The sequence below is a fragment of the Rattus norvegicus genome, chromosome 8 (assembly GCF_036323735.1).
Source record: "Rattus norvegicus strain BN/NHsdMcwi chromosome 8, GRCr8, whole genome shotgun sequence".
Classification (NCBI taxonomy): domain Eukaryota; kingdom Metazoa; phylum Chordata; class Mammalia; order Rodentia; family Muridae; genus Rattus; species Rattus norvegicus.
Genome location: NC_086026.1, coordinates 107,064,057 through 107,083,401, shown reverse-complemented (window position 1 = coordinate 107,083,401; position 19,345 = coordinate 107,064,057). Strand labels below are relative to the sequence as shown.

Genomic DNA, 19,345 nt, shown 5'->3' with positions numbered 1-19,345 from the left:
AAAGTCAATGGAGAAACAGCCATGGTTTATAGATTAGAAGACCCGATGTTATTATAATGATGGCTCTTCACAAATTCATCTCCAGAGTCAATGCAATTCCTAGCAAAATCCCAGCAGGTGTTTTTGCAGAAATTGACAAGATGACTTTGAACATGAGGAGGATCCAGAACAGCCAAAACCATGTTTGAAAAGAAAGGACAAAGGGGAAGACTTAGAATTCATAATTGCAAAACTTGACATCAGTCTACAGTGATCAGAACAGTGGTATTCTAGTGCAAAGGTAAGAATATAGATAATAGGACAGAGTTATGAGACTTCAAATAAGCCCCTATGCTGTGATAAAGTGATTCTTTTTCAATATACATGCCAAATAAATGCAATGTTTGTTTTCAACAGAGTGAGGATAATGAAGAATGTGAAAAATAAGCCACAGATTTTTCTTTCACACATGTGATGAAGAATTTGAATGCAAATTACATAAAGAGTTCCCATAATTCAATAGTAAAAGGATAAACAGCACAAATTGAAGAAGGGCCAAAGATTTGAATAGACATTCTTGAGAATCGTGGGTCTCAGATTCCCAGTGAGAATTTGAGATGATTATCAACATCATCAATCATTAGAAAATGCAAACTTGAACAACAGTCAGCCCCCAAGCCCTTCAGGATCCCAGAATGGATACAATAGTGGAAGGCCACTGATACGAAGTAGTGTCAGCAAAGACAGGAAGAAGTCATAGCACTCATGCATCCCATAATTCGGAGAATGGAGGAAGCAGAGCCACTTTACTTAGTCTTGAGCAGTAAGGAGTTGCCTAAAATTTCATTCCTGGATAATTATGAGATCTGAGAATCAAATGCCTTCATACCAGCTTACACATGAATAGTATAATGATATTTCTGATGATATGCTAGCCTAAAAGTGGAAACAGCTCAGCTGGTGGGTGGATAAATGAAGTATAGTATAGCATGCCATGGACTACTATTTAGCACTCAAAAGGGATGTTACTTATGCATAGTGAAAGATGAATGAATCACAAAAACTTTAAGCCATATAAAATGAGTTCATCACAAGAGAGTAGATATTGAATAAAATCCACCCATATGAGATATCTAGAAATAACAAATCTACAGAACCAGAAAGCCAATCTGTCTCCCACGGTTTCCCAGGGTGGGATGTGACTATAAATGTGCACAGGGGACTTTTTGGTATGAAGGCATTGTTCTAAAGCTGGGTTATGACAACTGCACAGCTCTATAAACTTACTGAAAATAGCAGGCAATGGATGAATACTGGAGTATGTAAATGATTCTCCAGTGTAGTTATGAAAAAATATATAAAACAACATGTCCAATTCTTCAGCCTACACCAGTGGAGTAGGCAGGGGGCTTGGGTTCTGGAACACCTGACCGTGGAAATGCCTGACAGTTGATGGGATGTTAAGGAAAAACATCCCGAAGAGCAAAGTTGTTTGGGACTTTATGAGGATGGTGGGAAGCTCTCCAAGCCTCTGTGTAAAACAACCAACCTTGGGTGTTGCAGAGGTGCTCTGGTAAGGGGAAACTGGGGACAGACAAACTAGAGAGCAGCAGACCATGTGTTTCACTCTAAGAGCTGATATAGAAAAGTGAGGAGCAACACAAACCCTTAGGTGGGCTTCAGTTTGGCCCTGACACTTGACTGACTGGAACTTTGCTCAGTTGGTCCTTAGATCTGCACATCAAAAGGGACAAATTACACCCAATCTCTAGTAGCATTCCCCATACCTTGCATGTGAACAGCTAGCTCTTAATATGTGTGTCACCAGCGAGTGCCTCTGCAGCCTGTTTCCCTATACTTGTTTCAAATCCTGATTTAAATCTCCAAGAGCACATTTTGAGCCAGCCCCATATCTTGTGATCAAAGAAGCAGCTTAGAGTATAAGATACATTCATTCACTCTCCAGGTCCCAAAGCCAACACTTTTTAGTACCGTCATAATAGGAAGTGACTTAGACGATTATAGAAGTTAATCAACAAGAAAGCAGTTCTATGTACAAAGCCCTTTTACCTTTGTAAATATGATCTGATATTTATGATATATAAGGTGTATATATGATCTGTGTGCCACAGCCAAGTAGGACAGTGGGGCTGCCATAATGTTTCTTACAACAAGTCTGTGCGAGAGGTAAAAATCTCAGGGCAAGCCATGCAAGCAGTAAAGGCAGTGTCAGAACACCCCTTCTGGATCCACCCCCGGCCTTCCTTCCATTGCCCCAGAATGCACGCCTTCATTGAGGACCTGCAACCTAGGGAGCTCTGCTTAAACCCTGAGACTTTCAAGACAGATGAGAACAGACAGTTTCATATTTGAAACCAAAGTGTTTTGATGACTCTTAATTATTTCTCATAGGTTTGGGAAATGTAGAAAGAACACCAGATGCAAGCCCATACCCTGGGGTTGAAGAGAGGATAACCCCAGAAATATGTGTTCCCCCTATTTGGAGATCAGACTCAGGACATTTCCTCAGTGTGGTTCTCAGGAGGAGGCCTATGCTTCCTGAGCTAGAAGCCTCCCCAGCACGTGTAACCGTGTTTCTACTAGCTAGGAAACGGTAAGGTAGCCCAGCAAGGAGAAATGGTGGTTCCCTTACACATTAACTGCTTTTCTTATTGCTATGAGAGAGCATCTGATGGATGAAACTTAAGGGAGGAAGGATTTATTTTGGCTCAAGGTTTTAGGGGATCTCAGTCTATTGTGCCAGGGGAGACCTGTGGTGGGGTTCGCTCAGTCCTTGCTGAAAGGAGAATGAGAACCCTGGCTATATTGTGGTAGCCAGTCAGGAAACAGAAAATATGCCAGAGGGTGGGACCAGAGTAATAGGCTCCACCCCCTAAAATTGGCTCAGCTTCTCCAAATTATCTTAGGATAAAGCATTAAGAAAACATGAACTTTGTGGCTGGGTGTGACAGCACACACCTTTCATCTCAGCACTCAGGAGGCAGAGGCAAGCAGATCTCTGCATTTAAGACGAGCCTGGTTTATGATGTGAGTTCCAAATCAGCAGGGCTAAACAGAGAAACCCTGTCTTAGCACCATTCCATTCTCCAAATGCCAAAAATCTCCATGAACCTACAAGAGGCTTTTCAAATTTATTCCACAACATGTCTATGACAACCTGCCCTGAAGTCCACCAAATGTGAGAGAGGCACATATATGCACACACACACACACACACACACACACACACACACACACACACACACAAACACAAACACAAACATACACACACACAAACACACATACACAAACACACACACATACACACACACACACACACACACACACACACACAGATTTTCATCTACCCATTCTAGGGCTGGATGGCACACAGGTGTACTGGTGCAGAGTTGGGGACACCCTAAAGGAGAAAAGGTCTGCTACAGGAAATGTATCTGGAACTTTACAATCATACAACTTGGATACTACCTCACTTTCACTGTCTTCCTAAGTGTGTGTTCATATTTGTTGTATGTGGAAGTGTGAAGGTCATAGGCTCTGTAGCATTTATTTTAATTACATATATAACATATATGTAATTAAAATAAAATATAATTATATCATTCTATACCATATTTCCTTCCCCAGTTCCAACCCCTCTCATGTCCCTTCCTTCAAACCCTTTCCAAGTATCCTCCTCCATTTGATGACTTTTTTATTTGATTATTGTTAGATAGATGATACATAAATAAATAGATAGATGATAGATAGATAGATAGATAGATACATACATACATACATACACACATACATACATACATACATACATACATACATACATAGATGATAAACAAATAAACACAACCTACTGTTCCCATTTCCATTATTTGTGTGGATATGATTTCAGAATCGACCACTTTGTGTTAGATAACCAATTGGGGGGGGGGGCTCATCCTTAAGAAAGGCTAATTTTTCTTCTCTTTTCATTCATTAGTTAACTGTAGTTCTTTGTGGGCAGGGCTCCATAAATGTCTCCCCATCTGTTTTAGCATGTCTACTAATACTGTCGCTGATCAGGATTTGTTTAAGCAGCCATTTCTCAAAAACGTAGCCTCACAGCAGACTCCCTGGTCCTCTGGCTCTTACGATTATTCCACTCCCTCCCGAGTCTTAAGTAAAGATATCTGTTGACGCTGGGCTCCCAACAATCTGTTAATCTGTGTCAGTTGTGGTTTTCTGTAATGGTCTCATTTGTTGTAAAGAGAAGTTTCATTGATGATGGGGGAGTGCTCTACCTTGACAATAATCGACTGAACCTCTGAACCTGTAAGCCAGCCCCAATTAAATGTTGTCCTTATTTTAAAAAAAGAAACAAAGAAAGAACATACTATGATCACTTTATTTTCTACCAACATAATTCCTAAATACATCCTAAAATATGTCCTTAAACTCACAAGTAAGTAGAAAACTACCCCGTGGTAACAGCTTCCAGACAGGCATGGTGCAGGAGGAGCTGAGAGTTCTACATCTATGTCTGAAGGCTGCTAGTGGAAGACTGACTTCCAGGCAGCTAGGGTGGGGGTCTTAAAGTCCGCACCCAAAGTCATACACCTACTCCAACAAGGCCACACCTACTCTAACAGGGCCACTAATAGTGCTACTCCCTGGGCCAAGTATATACAAACCAAAGGGGAAAAAAGGACCCTCACCAATGTTCCCACTAAATTGAGCTTTGTACAAAACAAATAAAAAAACAGGGTTTTGTTCCCACCGTGGGGCAGGCAGTCTTCTCAGGTGGGAAGAGTCTCTTCTGAGATCCATGAACACACTATTCTCAAGCAGTTGGCTAGGTTTCTTGTACCAGGCAGTATTTTCCCCTCCTGTTGACCAGACCTGCCGCCCTATTAAACAGCCGTTGGTTACCACGAAGACCAGCTACCCCTGTAGAGATGGCTGACCATGCTGCTTGTTGTAGTTCACAGCCATCACACCTGAATGGGACTGTGATTGTCTCCCTCTCCTAAAAGCTTGCCTAATACTTTCTGATACTAAGGCTGGGAAAGAGGCTTTAGGTTAGATCCAGCTCAAGTCATCTGAATCTCAGTGTGCAGTATCTTTAGCAACAGGAACTTATCTTTGACCTCTGCAAGGCAACCAAGGGCAACAGCCATCATCTATGTCATTTTGGGAGACACTTGGACTACCCTGGCCAATATCTTGAACAGAAGTTTCCCATGCATGGTACTGGGTTTATGGAGGGTTATTTTTTGTGGGGAGGGGTTGTTTGTTTGTTTGTTTGTATGTTACCTTTTGTAGGGAGCATTGTCTTCCCAAGTGGCATAACTTTGTTTAAGCTATATATGTATGCATGTGTATGTGTGTGTGTGTGTGTATATATATATATATATATATATATATATATATATATATATATATATACATATATATATATGTTTGTGTTTTATATCATTCTAGGTAGATATACAATAACATTGCTTGAAGCCTTATTAAACAACTGTGGGACAGCATTTTTAAATGCACCAAATACCTAAAGTCCTGACTCCCGGCTTGATTCTTCCTCTTTCTATATCTGTAGCACTGAGCACTCTCCAAGCCTCAGCTGCTGCCTTTGCAGTGCTACATGGTGGTAGCTCCCTCATCGTTCCTTGTCAGTTCTCTCCCAGAGGCTGGAGCAGAGTGAAGCCCAGCAAACATACCTGTAACACAACGCCCTTGCTCATGGGGAGGCAGGCATGGCCCATTTCATATCACCATGGAGGAAGGAAACAAACCTGCCCTCTGACCACAAAATCAAAACCAGAAGCTTAGAATACAGTTCCTTTATAAGGCTCATTACTGAAATTTGAGGAGTCACTGGGAACGTAAGAAGACAAAGTTGACTTTGTATCTGTTGATTCTTTATGTGTGGATTCAAATGACAGCTTATAGAAAATATTAGGGGGAAATGTACCTATACTGAACATGTCTAGACTTTTTATCCTTTTTATTATCCCTTAAATAATATGACTTAAGTGTTTATCTATAGTTTTTTAACATGGTATTAGGTAGTATAATCAATGATGGAATGATTTAAAGTAGAGATGTTTGCAGATTTTATGCATGTATCGCCTGTCCTAGTTTGCTTTCTGTTGCTATGATAAACAGCACGGCTGAGAGTAACTTGAGGTAGAAAGGGTTATTTGGCTTTAATGTCCCAATCACAGACCACCATGGAGGGAAGTCAGGGAAGGAACTCAAGGCAGGAAGCTGGAGGCAGGAACTGAAGCAGAGGCCATGTCAGAGTGCTGCTTGCTGACTTGCTGTCTGTGCTTTTCTCATCTTGGCTTCTTATATACCTGTATACGCAGGGGTGGCACCACCCACAGCGGTCTGGGGTCTCCCACATCAATCATCAACCAAGAAAGTGCCCCTACTTGCCTACAAGCCAATTTGACGGAGGCATTTTCTCACTTAGGGTTCCATTTTCCCAGATGATTCTAACTTGTATCAAGTTGACCAAAAAAATATAACCAGCGAATGATCCCTCTATCTGGTAAAGAACTTAGGCACCTGTATGGTTTGGTACCTTCTGAGAGAACTGGAACCAACCCCTTGGAATAACCACATACACCCACATATCCATCACATGTACACAACACACCTTCAGTGAGTACAGGGCATGAACCAGTCCCTATGTTCTAGGAGCATAGAGGAAAGACAATTACATGGTGGTAGCTCAAAGAGCCCCTTCAGATGAGAGGCATGACGGGATGCTGAAGGACTGGTAGCTGTGCCCTGGACTCTCTTTGCCCCTCAGAGTCCTCCTCGCCTTTCATGCCTGCTCCACACCCTCGGCAGTGAGCCTTTGGCAATTTCTTTGCCTGCAGATTACAGTGGGTGCAGCCCACTAGAGCCAAGCAGGGACTGATGCCCATTCAGGGATCTGAAGCCACCTCCTCATGCCCATGTAGGGTCTACAGTAATGCCTATACCCTGACTCTTCCCATACCCTGTTTCTTATCTCTATCCGTCTCTCCTGCACCTGCCCTGTGTTCTGAGTGTCCAACATGTAGCCAGAGACTAAGAGGAGCAATCACATGAACAAACCAGTTGGGACTGCAAGGCACTGGTATAGCAAGACTGTAGGTATTTAGGCTGGAGAAGTAGGCAAACACCATAACGGAAATACCTTTGTACTAACCCCTTTTCTCTCAGAGCACCCACAGTCTGCTAGCTCACTTGATGTAGAAATTTTAGATTTTTTTTTAAACATCCAATATCATCATCGTCAGTTTCTTGCAGTGTTCGGGTCAGCTCTAAAATGAAAGCAGCTAGAAAAACAAGGAAGCACCCTGCAGCGTCCTGGTTAGCTGGTCACCCTTGCTGTGCATAATTGCAGCATTTAAACTTACTATTTACTCTTCCCTGTGGTAGTGGCCTCTCGTGGTTGAGCTAGCTATTTCTTCTGTACCACAGTGTGCACTTGAAGCAGAGGTTCAGGAGTCGTTTTTAAGTAAATGAATTTTGTGACCGAGCCACATCTAGGACCCTTAGTTCCAAGGAAGAATCATTTGTGGCTTTGTGAACTAGATCTTAGACACTTCACTTGTTAGAGCTTACCACCGAATTGTCTGGGGTGCCACTCATCAACAGCCATCTTAGACCAAGACTCAGGAGCGTGAGAGAATTTCATGTCACGGGTCATGATGAACCTTGTTCCTTACAGTGCCTAACAAGCAACTGAGGAACACCAGCTTTCTGACCTCACTGGGATCAGCTCATCATGTGACCCATCACAGGATGTATAGACTGAGCCCTTCCCAGGCCATGTGTGTACTGTCCTCTGAGCTCTCAAGTAGAACGTGAACACTTGAGGTGTCTAACTTGCACGTTACCTATGCTTTCACTGTATCTTAAGAGCTTAAGTTTTCATTGGTTTTCAACATTTAGAATGTAGGAGATTTCACATCTACAGAAAACAAACAAACAAAACACCTCTGAAGATTTGCCAACGTGTACCCCCGTTTCCTGTTCAGTTACAGCTCTTGAACCCTGTGTATTTTGGAGCCAGCACGGGTGTTGCTGCGGTCATAGCTTTCAACTTGCATCTTTTACTCAACCACTTCACTTAATGCTACCTGGTCCTGAATTTCCCACCAGGAACTAATGGCTGACTGAAGAGCATTAGGTTGGCCAAGGTACACATATGGCCCTATGGAGTGCCCTATGCAGGTCAGACAATAGGTCCTCGGCTGTTATTTCTGAGGTTTACTTTTTGTTATAGACCTATACTTCATGGATAACAAAAACATGAGAGTATGTATATATTCTGGGTGTGAATAAGGATTGCTTCCATGGGGTGTTGAGGTCACGTGTTCAGTTTTTCTTACGTGCAACCTACAGGGAGGAGTCCTGAGGAGCTTAGTCTTCTGAAGGCCAGTAATCCTGGGCTTGGAGTGTGGTCCAAGATCAAAAGCTTGGGCTCTGCCTGCACCACCAGGGCAAAGGTTCATGATGGCTCTATGTTTAGTCTATACCCTCCCCCAACTCTGTGTTATACCTGTCTGGTAGAAACTCATGAATATGTATGAAAAGGGCAGGGATAATTCCTGTGGAACACTTACAACCTGATTGACACTGCTTTGGTAGTTTTAGGATATGGTTATGGTGTCACTGGTGAGGTGGGGAGGAACCTTAGTGTAATTCCACAGGCCGGAGAGAACTTTATTTACCCAGCATGCCTTCAGGCAGGTGGTCTAGATTTTATCTTAAGTGAGAAATACACACAGCCGCAAAAAAAAGACAGCCATTCGGCCTGTAAGAACAAATACACATTTCAAGGTTGAATTGTCTTCTGGGTACTAAACAGCTATTTCTGCAGCCTGGCTCTTAGCAGGTTCCATGCTGGGCCCAGGAGCACATTTCTTCCATCAGAATCCCAGAGCACGCCCTGACCTACCCAAACAAAAAAAAAAAAAAAAAAAAAAAAAAAAATACTACACCCATCTCCAGAGATGTTGTGGGAGTGTATGTTGAGGTGACTCTGTCTATCAAACACCCATCTGAAGGCCTGTGATTTCCATGAAGTTTGTGTCTCATAAAAGTTTAAGCACCTGCTAAGTGAAAACAACACCTTTTTGCTGTCATTGTGGCAAACGCCTTCTGCAGGAATTTTCTCACTTCTCAGAGGCAACATATTTCACAAGCAATTCCCCTGGCACAGACACTGCTAAAGCCTAACAGCAGCCAGGTGAGAGGTTGGATGCCCTCCAGGTGCCCTGAGGGTGCCCTCTGGGAGTTGTGACAGGCACTTTCAGAGTCAGGGGTCTGACGGGCTTCGGAAACAAGGGGTTTGCGGCTGCCAAGTAGTCGATCCTGAGTTTAAGGGTGATGGTTGGGCCTGGATGACATGGTTTCCAAGGCTGGGGCAACAAGCCTGCCAAGGGCCAGAGGGAATACTTACTCAGCTGTCACACAAGATTAAAGAGAGCCAGTGGTGAGCTACAATTGGGACTAGTCCGTCCTGTGCTAAGAACTAGCCATTCATCAGGCATTTTTATTCACCAACTAGTTTCCCCAGGGCGTGTCAATCTTTAATATCAATAGGACCCCTATAACAGAAATTGGGACTATGCCACATGTCTACCACCATCAAGCTGTCCTTACCACTGGCATGATATGGGCTACAAAGCAATGAAGGTTCTGAGTTCACATAGTGTCTTATGTTCTCTTAGGAACCGTGTCATCTTCCCCCTGTGACTCCTAAAACCTATGTACCAAAGTCCTAACTTTAAGTATCTCTGGAAATGGCCTCCATCTGGAGGAACAGTCTCATTTCAAGTGTAATTTGTCAAGATGAAGTCATCCTAGAACTTACTGTGCTTCTAATCCAACACAGGGATCTGTGAACGCAGTTGTACTCAGGAAAGGGATCATGGGAAGATGACGACAGAGACACAGACATTATGAGAAGCCACAAGAAGCATCAAGAAAGGAGTAGCATGTTTTTTTTTCCTACAACTCCAAGGAAGAGTCAACCTTGCCAATATCTGTACCTCTTTATCCAGAAACACAAAACAACACATTTCGTTGTTTAAACCATTTGGTTTGTGGTAATTTGTTATAGCAGCTCTGGAAAAACAATCAAACAAACAAATTAAAAACCACCTCCACAATGACTTCCATTAGGAATGTAAATGTGTGCCTCTGGAGCCCTCTGCAAATGACTCACAGTTTCCTGGGTGGCCACTTGTGTCTGGGCACATGGAGTATCAGCTTAGGCTCAAATATCCATCACCCCATGCAATCTTTCTGAAGAGAGCCTGAGTGGGAAATTAAATGAAATCCCTAATGTCAGTTGAACAGTCACAACTCAGGGAGATTATAGAAGTAGCCTAGGGCTACACATTCATTAATTCCAGAATATCTCTAACAAATCAGTTATAGTTCAACAATACTGAGAAATATTTGATCACAACTGTCTCTTCTTGGACAGTTTTTGTCCTATTACAAAGTTTCATGGTAAGCCTGAGAGCCAGAGGGACTAAGCAAGTAACTCCTGTGTAACATTGGGGTTTATAAGTGGGGGTCATGGGAGAGCAAGACTACACTCATAGATCTGGATGGATGTGAGGGAGGCTCATCCCAGCCCTGACCAGTCCCAGAGCTGAAGGACATGGCAGAGTCTTACCTAACTGGAGCTCTACCTGCTTGCCCACGCTTGTGTTTGCCCACAGCTGCACAGCTCCTCTAGCCTCCAGGATGGGGTCCATGCTCCCTCATCCAGATACTCAGATTCCCTGCTTGGGACCTACACCTCCCTGCTGCTGTTATCGCCAAAGCCATCCTATGCTTTTTACCCTGCTGGTCTCTCAAAGCTCTCCCCAGCTGAGCAAAGACTTCGGTCCCATTCTCCCCGGCCTTCCCAGTGAGATGTCATCTTATAGAGACCCTTCCTGTCTTCTCCTCTGTCTGTCTCCAAAGTACTTGGTACATTTGCTTTCATGACAGAGTGTCCAAGAGAGAAGCTTCCTGATGCATCTCAACCTCACAGGCAGGCTTGGTTTCTGACGTTTTGCCTCCATCCCTTGTGCCTACCACATCAGCATTGCATATTTTCTGAAAGGAAAAAACCCATTGATTAAAAGACATGCCTCTAAGCATAGGCAGCTCAGCAAACCTTCTATAGCCATTGCGTCTTAGTGCAAATTATTTGTGCATGCTAAAAATGTATAAGAACAAACTCATGGGCAAAAAGAAGGAAGAACTATATGGAAAAGATTGGAGAAACTTGCTTGCACAATTTACTGCCTTCATGCCTTCAGGGGATTTAATATAACTAACAGTGACACATTACAATTCCCCTGTATAGTGATGCTCTGATATAGAGGGAAGTGAGTTGTATGTGACCTTCAGAACTCAAGCCTTTTGTCAATGTACAGGAAAGATGGGTATTTGGCCACCTTCTGCCTTACGTCGTTGCTCTAGGAAGGCTGGTCCCAGAATGTTTGGGAACATGGGCTCTCTTGGAAATGTATAAAACCATTTAGCATGTTAAAGTCTTGCCTTTAAGAAACCTGATTTTAGTGCTCGCTTCGGCAGCACATATACTAAAATTGGAATGATACAGAGAAGATCAGCATGGCCCCTGCACTTTGTGAAGCGTTCCATATTTTTAGAGGACACAGAGAGTGTGTCCAAATTAACAAAATCAGAAATGAAAAGGGAGACATAACTACAGATTCAGAGGAAATTCAAAAAATCATGAGATCTTACTATAAAAGCCTATATTCAACAAAACTTGAAAATCTGCAGGAAATGGACAATTTCCTAGACAGATACCAGGTACCGAAGTTAAATCAGGAACAGATAAACCAGTTAAACAACCCCATAACTCCTAAGGAAATAGAAGCAGTCATTAAAGATCTCCCAACCAAAAAGAGCCGAGGTCCAGACGGGTTTAGTGCAGAATTCTATCAGACCTTCATAGAAGACCTCATACCAATATTATCCAAACTATTCCACAAAATTGAAACAGATGGATCACTACTGAATTCCTTCCATGAAGCCACAATTACTCTTATACCTAAACCACACAAAGACCCAACAAAGAAAGAGAACTTCAAACCAATTTCCCTTATGAATATTGACGCAAAAATACTCAACAAAATTCTGGCAAACCGAATCCAAGAGCACATCAAAACAATCATCCACCATGATCAAGTAGGCTTCATCCCAGGCATGCAGGGATGGTTTAATATACGTAAAACCATCAACGTGATCCATTATATAAACAAACTGAAAGAACAAAACCACATGATCATTTCATTAGATGCTGAGAAAGCATTTGACAAAATTCAACACCCCTTCATGATAAAAGTCCTGGAAAGAATAGGAATTCAAGGCCCATACCTAAACATAGTAAAAGCCATATACAGCAAACCAGTTGCTAACATTAAACTAAATGGAGAGAAACTTGAAGCAATCCCACTAAAATCAGGGACTAGACAAGGCTGCCCACTCTCTCCCTACTTATTCAATATAGTTCTTGAAGTTCTAGCCAGAGCAATCAGACAACAAAAGGAGGTCAAGGGGATACAGATCGGAAAAGAAGAAGTCAAAATATCACTATTTGCAGATGATATGATAGTATATTTAAGTGATCCCAAAAGTTCCACCAGAGAACTACTAAAGCTGATAAACAACTTCAGCAAAGTGGCTGGGTATAAAATTAACTCAAATAAATCAGTAGCCTTCCTCTACACAAAAGAGAAACAAGCCGAGAAAGAAATTAGGGAAACGACACCCTTCATAATAGACCCAAATAATGTAAAGTACCTCGGTGTGACTTTAACCAAACAAGTAAAAGATTTGTACAATAAGAACTTCAAGACTCTGAAGAAAGAAATTGAAGAAGACCTCAGAAGATGGAAAGATCTCCCATGCTCATGGATTGGCAGGATTAATATAGTAAAAATGGCCATTTTACCAAAAGTGATCTACAGATTCAATGCAATCCCCATCAAAATACCAATCCATTTCTTCAAAGAGTTAGACAGAACAATTTGCAAATTCATCTGGAATAACAAAAAACCCAGGATAGCTAAAACTATCCTCAACAATAAAAGGACTTCAGGGGGAATCACTATCCTGAACTCAAGCAGTATTACAGAGCAATAGTGATAAAAACTGCATGGTATTGGTACAGAGACAGACAGATAGACCAATGGAACAGAATTGAAGACCCAGAAATGAACCCACACACCTATGGTCACTTGATTTTTGACAAAGGAGCCAAAACCGTCCAATGGAAAAAAGATAGCATTTTCAGCAAATGGTGCTGGTTCAACTGGAGGTCAACATGTAGAAGAATGCAGATTGATCCATGCTTATCACCCTGTACAAAGCTTAAGTCCAAGTGGATCAAGGACTTCCACATCAAACCAGATACACTCAAACTAGTAGAAGAAAAACTAGGGCAGCATCTGGAACACATGGGCACTGGAAAAAATTTCCTGAACAAAACACCAATGGCTTATGCTCTAAGATCAAGAATCGACAAATGGGATCTCATAAAACTGCAAAGCTTCTGTAAGGCAAAGGACATTGTGGTTAGGGCAAAACGGCAACCAACAGATTGGGAAAAGATCTTTACCAATCCTACAACAGATAGAGGCCTTATATCCAAAATATACAAAGAACTCAAGAGGTTAGACCGCAGGGAGACAAATAACCCTATTAAAAATGGGGTTCAGAGCTACACAAAGAATTCACAGCTGAGGAACGCTGAATGGCTGAGAAACACCTAAAGAAATGTTCAACATCTTTAGTCATAAGGGAAATGCAAATCAAAACAACCCTGAGATTTCACCTCACACCAGTGAGAATGGCTAAGATCAAAAACTCAGGTGACAGCAGATGCTGGCGAGGATGTAGAGAAAGAGGAACACTCCTCCATTGTTGGTGGGATTGCAGACTGGTACAACCATTCTGGAAATCAGTCTGGAGGTTCCTCAGAAAATTGGACATTGAACTGCCTGAGGATCCAGCTATACCTCTCTTGGGCATATACCCATAAGATTCCCCAACATATAAAAAAGACACGTGCTCCACTATGTTCATCGCAGCCTTATTTATAATAGCCAGAAGCTGGAAAGAACCCAGATGCCCTTCAACAGAGGAATGGATACAGAAAATGTGGTACATCTACACAATTGAATATTACTCAGCTATCAAAAACAATGACTTTATGAAATTCGTAGGCAAATAGTTGGAACTGGAAAATATCATCCTGAGTGAGGTAACCCAATCACAGAAAAACACACATGGTATGCACTCATTGATAAGTGGCTATTAGCCCAAATGCTTGAATTACCCTAGGTGCCTAGAACACATGAAACTCAAGAGGGATGATCAAAATGTGAATGCTTCACTCCTTCTTTAAAAGGGGAACAAGAATACCCTTGGCAGGGAATAGAGAGGCAAAGATTAAAACAGACACAGAAGGAACACCCATTCAGAGCCTGCCCCACATGCGGCCCATACATATACAGCCACCCAATTAGACAAGATGGATGAAGCAAAGAAGTGCAGACCGACAGGAGCCGGATGTAGATCGCTCCTGAGAGACACAGCCAGAATACAGCAAACACAGAGGCGAATGCCAGCAGCAAACCACTGAACTGAGAACAGGACCCCCGTTGAAGGAATCAGAGAAAGAACTGGAAGAGCTTGAAGGGGCTCGAGACCCCATATGAACAACAATGCCAAGCAACCAGAGCTTCCAGGGACTAAGCCACTAACTAAAGACTATACATGGACTGACCCTGGACTCTGACCCCATAGGTAGCAATGAATATCCTAGTAAGAGCACCAATGGAAGGGGAAGCCCTGGGTCCTGCTAAGACTGAACCCCCAGTGAACTAGACTGGTGGGGGGAGGGCGGCAATGGGGGGAGGATGGGGAGGGGAACACCCATAAAGAAGGGGAGGGGGAGGGATTAGGGGGATGTTGGCCCGGAAACCGGGAAAGGGAATAACACTCGAAATGTAAATAAGAAATACTCAAGTTAATTAAAAAAAAAAGAAAGAAAGAAAGAAAAAAAAAAAGAAACCTGATTTTTAACCCAGCATTTGCCAAATGCATGCAGTAATTAAAAGAGCTGTGAGTTTGCATAACATCCACTCTGAAGAGCAGTGCATACCTTTGCAAACATGGTCATAGTGGCATTCCACTGTGGAGAATGTAAGAAATGACTACACTGGACCTCTGAGCTCTGGTGCTCCTTATTCTTTAGATAATCTGTACTCAGACATTAGAGAAAGATGAACTCTTCCCCATGCACTTCTCTGAATTATCTCCAGAAGCAGAAACACACCCAGAATTTACCGTTTCATTTCGGAACAAATAGTGATCAGATTTCTGCATCATTGCATGCTTAAGACAAGGCCATTCTGAGTCACTCACTCTCTCTCTCTCTCTCTCTCTCTCTCTCTCTCTCTCTCTCTCTCTCTCTCTCGTTCTCCATGCCATATCTAACAGAAGTAGAGACCAAATTTCAATACAAATCTCCCCCCCCCATTATTCTTTACGTCCAGATTTCGGGCTAGCCATCCAGAACACTGCCCTCGAGGAAAATAGTCCTCTAACTATAAGGGACACTGACAATCAGTCCTGCTGGCTCAAGGAGCAATCACACAGACCTGCATAGATGCTCTGTATGAGACCCTGTCTGCTATAAATCAGGAAGGCATAGCAACTTCTTGGGAGAGCAGACTGGAGCTCATCTTCCCAGTCCACAGGAGGGAAAGGGCCCTTCTGCCAGAACAATAGTGCTAAACAAGGTCTCCATACCTTCCAGAATTTTCCATAGCCTTTCCTGATAGACTGAGGAACCATGTTCCTTCAACTGGGGTCCTGTCCCTTCTCTTCAACTTTACCTAGTCTCTGAACCCAGATAGCTTCTAGCACTTTCTACCTCTCCCTGTCCCAGTCTAATCTCTCTCTCTCTCTCTCCCTTTCTCTCTCTCTCTCCCTTTCTCTCTCTCTCTCTCTCTCTCTCTCTCTCTCTCTCTCTCTCTCTCTCTCTCTCTCTCTCTCTCTCTCTCTCTCCTCCCCAGCAGAAAGGTCTGTCTCTAAAACAGCATTCCCAGAGACACCAGAAACCCCATTGGCTTTGGAGTGTGCCTCCCAGATTTCACATCATAGCCCTTGATTCTCTGGCCCTTTCTTATCATTGACCTCTGGCCTTCAATCTGAGATTGGCAATAAACCTGAGTTTCTCAGTGACTTGGCTTCAGCCATCCCCACTCATGCCCTCCCAAACTCCCTAGACTGCCAATAGCTCTTCACGGAGAACCCAGACAGAGCTAACTGCTAACAGGTCATGCAAGGCATTGCTGTCCTCTCCTGTTGCTACCTAACATGCGCAGGCAGCTCAATTTTTCCTGCCCTAATGGGTTTCTATTATATCTTCTTTGCTATTTTATTAATTTTATCCTCTGGGTTACTGTTATAAAACCTGTGTTGTAAAAGTGCAAAGGTGTTGAACAATATTACCTAATCCAATCCCTGCGTTCTGCATGACAAGAGTGAAGAAGGTGCAGATATCAGGTGTTACATGATAATAAGATGTAGTGCAAATAACTTTTGACAACGAATTTGAAGACAAGTGACATGAGAAATTTTCCATTAGTTAAATGTCAAAATTGACATAAGAAGTAGAAAGCCTAAATAATTCTATCCTCTTGCATATGGGAAATGATCAGTTTTCCATAGGCATGTGTCTACTCTTTCTGACCATAATGAGAGTTCCCTACATGAATATACATCTCCTAGTGACCTGCCTACTGCTAGTCCCCAGGCCTTCTTTGCCACCATGGTAAGGATGGAGCCAAGGTAGATGGCGGCTGTGCTTCTCTTACCTCAGTCATTCCTGTAGCCATGCAGGCTAACTTCAAAGCCTCCGTGCACACCGCAGACTCCTAGACAGACTGGATCCTCAGCCTTTCGCCTTCTCATCTAAGATGACAGCTTTGAATCTTAATTCTTGGACTCCACAGACTATGGGCACATGCCCCGGCACTTTTCCTTACTGCTCACGAAGTGCAGCTAAGGAGCTGAAAGAGACCAGATGGTCTGGCTCATTTCCACCTGAAACGTGAGGCGGGTTTTTACACTAACAGAGCTAGGGTGGGGAGAGGCACCCATTAAAGGAGAGAGCCCAAAAGCAAAGCATAAATGTCCTGCTGTCTGACGTTGGGGGGTTGCCACACATCCCTGGGATCTCTTGCCTTGGGAAGACCGAGAGGTCTTCCAGCTCCAGCAATGACCAACACCGCTAGCAAGGCCATGCAGTGTGTGCCCGGAACTCAGCTTCAAGCATTCACCTTGTGACCACATGAGATCCATGTCATGTTCTCTTTTGTTTCATTGCCTGCCTCTGCTAGCTTTGTAGTTTGTAGATTGTGTTCCTCTAGCGCTCATTCTGCCCTCTCGGTTTTCTGTTAATTGTGCTCTGGTGACTTACGGCTTTCCAAGCCACCCGTGTCTCATGTCCACCCTTATGCAGGGTCATACTTTATCCACTTCTCCCACTGTGTTCCATGCTTATTTTGAGCTTTATTTTTATATCACCAGCTTAGATTTGGGATTTGTGATTTCACATTTTACACTGTTTTAAACCACTTTTACCTGATTCATCTCTTTGCCGAGAGCATGCTGTTGCATTACTGTCTCTTATACAGTTTAATTACCAAGCAGAAAGTCTAGGGCAATGAGCTATCTGGGAGGCTTATCCAGTATCTCAGCAGTATTTTAACTCACGGTAAGGAAGTCACCCAGACCAACACCACACACCGAAGGTTTCCAGAAGTATTCACAAGTATGAAAATGGTGTCATGACGACCCAGGCCTCATTAGAAAGGAAAATTTTTTTATCCAAAATACCGTCTCCTTCTGCTTGTCAGTCTGGTCTTCTCTCCGCTGGTGTCTCCATATGTCCCCCCCATAAAGCCCAGGGCACTCTGCCAAGGCTTCATTTGAAAACTAAACTAACGAGAGAGAGAGAGAGAGAGAGAGAGAGAGAGAGAGAGAGAGAGAGAGAGAGAGAGAGAGATTTCCAGATTATCTTTCATATAGTGTACCTTCACTGGATGACATATAGTAGATACTCAGTAAACTGCAAAGCCATTTGCTCTGATCCTGCTGAAGAAAAGGAAACCAGACTACACATGTCTACTATGTTTCTGGTACTTTATCAACATGGTTTACATGAGACAAGGGTCCACAACCTTTCTGAATTAAGGGGGCCCTCCTAAAGACCAAAAGCTCTCCGCTGCTGCCACAGGGAAGGGAGTAAACCAAGCTATGCTTCTTTATTGTTGGGGTATCATACCCATTTTCCAGAGAGCCATGACTTTTCTCACAGACACTATAATTCTGCATCAGAAATTAGCCAAGAGGAGAGTAGCAGGTCAGACAGGGGGGATCTGTCAGGAAGGATTTTAAATCGCACCTTCTCGTCTGCCAACTCTCTTGCAAACTCTGTTTCTGGGTCACAGGCATCCACCAAAGCTGACTGTGAGCTTTAGCAGCCTCTTGGGGACATACATCCCAGTCTACTCCTGTCTTCATGTCTGGTGCTAATTGAAAATCCCAACGAACCCAACCCACATTCTGGGGAATGGAGTGGCAAGTAAGGCTGCTTCCTCATGTGCTGGCTGCTGGCTGTGTACCAGTGGGAGCCAAGAACATCTGGGTAGCAAGCGTGAGCCCTGGTTTCCCTGCTGAGGGTTTCCAGTACCAAGCCTGGGCCATAACCAAGGGGATGAATTCTAGCCATACTGAGTGGAGTGTGATCCCAGAGGGGGCATAGGGGATGATCTCCATGGAGGCCACAGTGACTGTGAAGGGTATCTGACTAGTGACTTATCAGAGCAGCTCAATGGCTGAAGTTTTCTTGGGTCTTAATTCATCTACTCTGAGTGGACCAACCCTGAGCCACTGGGTCTTCTTCCCTGCTGGGGCTGCTAGCTTCCTCCAGAACTGGATGCTCTTGCTAGTGCCCTGAGTGTCTGGCTTCTGCCTGGGATTGCTGGTGTGATTGACAACACATCTGCTGGGAAGGTGGGAATGGAAGGCTGCGTCTTTACAGAAACACAGCACAAACTTCAGAGTGTTCATGCCCCGCGTATCCATTTTTAGGGTTTTGCCACCCATTTGTCAGATAGTTTAAAAATATCTCACTGTTATGTATAGCTGTATAAAGTTGGAAACAGCCTACATTTCAACCACTTGGATACAGGTTATATACAACTGTCATATCCATCAAATGAGCTATTATATATCCTTCACAATAATGCGAGAA

General features: G+C 43.2%; 1 protein-coding gene and 1 pseudogene across 1 annotated transcript in view; both read left to right on the top strand.

Annotated features, from left to right (window-relative positions):
* Clstn2 (calsyntenin 2) overlaps window positions 1-19,345 on the top strand; it is a 616,509-nt gene that overhangs the window by 433,001 nt on the left and 164,163 nt on the right. The window lies entirely within an intron of this gene.
* LOC120094406 (U6 spliceosomal RNA) lies at window positions 11,565-11,655 on the top strand (annotated as a pseudogene).